The 2,086-nt window shown below is 26.0% G+C and overlaps 1 protein-coding gene across 6 annotated transcripts in view; it reads left to right on the plus strand.

Moving 5' to 3' along the window:
• Nucleotides 1-2,086, plus strand: part of LOC108693846 (acyl-CoA Delta(11) desaturase-like) — a 10,683-nt gene that overhangs the window by 3,015 nt on the left and 5,582 nt on the right. The window lies entirely within an intron of this gene.

The raw sequence follows: 2,086 nt of genomic DNA on the forward strand, positions 1-2,086 counted from the left end.
AACGAGTCATTGACACACATCACTATATCAATATTTCATTCACGCATACATATACACATAAATTTTCGTATAACAATTACATTTTAATTAGACGTCTTTTTAAGTTTTTTAATAGACGTCCAATTTTAGAAATTCCACTATTTCTTTATACTGTTTCTTTATACAAACTACTAGTCTGTGGACTACTATTTGGTAAGTACAGATTGCACAGCTATTATATAAAGCGAATGTCAAGATGTGACATATATCTAGAGCACATATTGGACTAAGAAATGATAAAGAAGATCTTAATTTCGAAATTTTCTGTCGTTCTTTGGCCTTGACTCAATTTCACAGACATATATTAATGTATACTTTAATCTTAAAAAAGGATTTTTAAATAAATAAGAGAGGAAAAAGTAATGTAATTGTTATACAAAAATTACATGGTTTAGTAAGACAGACGATTTTAACATTCCCTTAACAGAGCTGTCCGGGCTTAGCTGTATTTAAATAAAATATATCATTTAAATTGATTAGAAGATAGTAAATTCTCATTGATTTTTCAGTCACTCTGCTATTATATTTTATTATCAGATATTTTTGTTGATATTTTTCCGACAATGTTTGCAGCAAATATTTTTACAATACAAAATTGACAGATTTGACAATCTAGGTGTGTGGAGTAAAGTTGCCGAAATCACACTAGCTCCTAAATCGCACTACTTCCTAAATCACCTACTTCGCTTAAAAATTCCATTATTGTATTTATATACTTTCTTACGGGTTATTTAAGAATTACATGATACTGCAACGCTATACTCCATTATACTGCTCGTGACATAAAGTGCGATAGGAATATATTCAACAGATTATCTAAATAGAATAAATCATTATGATATCAAAATGATGTCAAAATGATCGTCAAAATGATCGTTTATTGTTTAATCATTTCTAATTTATTTTAATGTCATTTTGACGTTATCATGACTTGTTGCCCTGCTTAGATAACCAAGCGTGATTTAATTAATTAGTATATTAGACAAACTATAATGCATTGCATATTTGCACGAGTTGTTGTCATCAATTTGCTAACAATTTGCTCCGAATCTTATGTGTAAACTGAGTTAGAAACATGAGGGCAAGTAGACATCATCAGTTTATGAAATTTCAAGAACAAACATTGAGAATTAATAATCTCATGTTGACAGCAAAATAATGGTACGCGATGAACACGCATATTTCATATATATAGTATCGTATCGGCAACATAATGACAAATTGATAGCAGATATATTTTACATACCATCAAGGTGCTATCAACTTATTATCGTCAACTTTAGAATTCATGTGAAGACGTTTCACATGAATATAATGAGGAAGTATCTTGTCCTTTTGTCAACATCTACTGCAGCAACATAATGACGTTTTGAATTCATTTGGCTATCTGAATTGTTATTTACATCAATAAAAATATCTTAAGAGTTGCTATTTTTCAACGTATTTTATAGCAGAATTATAGAAAACATAAGTTAAATAGCCTAAGTCTTGAGCATTTGTCATGATTAAAATATTATTAAAATTAAATTAATTGGGTTAAAATTTGCTTTACATTTTTGTTTATATATTATAATAAATAAGTAAAAATTTTAAACCATACCATAATCTAATGTTCTAAATCGCATGTTGCATAATATTATTATTTTTACATTTCTTACATTTTTATTCCATTTATTATTATGTATTAAAAATGTATACTGTAACGCTAAATACTTATTTTTGTTTCACATAAAAACTTCTTAAAATTACTTTTTGAAATTATCATGTGTTTCAGAAATTATATATATTCTTAAGTTTTTAAAAGTATAATAAAATACAATTTGTTCCTTTTCTTATATAATTTTACAATTTTTTTTTAAATTTTTATTTTAAATGTTATAATAGCGCAAAAAAATTACAAAGAAATTACATTGAAAAAGAAAAGAATGCAGTTTATTATGCTGTAAAAAACTTAGAATATTCTTCATAATTTTTGCATTATGAAACTTTAAGTAAAAAGTGCGATTTAAGCAATCTTAATCTATATATATGTATATATGTATATACT

This window comes from Atta colombica, unplaced genomic scaffold (assembly GCF_001594045.1).
Source record: "Atta colombica isolate Treedump-2 unplaced genomic scaffold, Acol1.0 scaffold110, whole genome shotgun sequence".
In the NCBI taxonomy this organism is placed as follows: domain Eukaryota; kingdom Metazoa; phylum Arthropoda; class Insecta; order Hymenoptera; family Formicidae; genus Atta; species Atta colombica.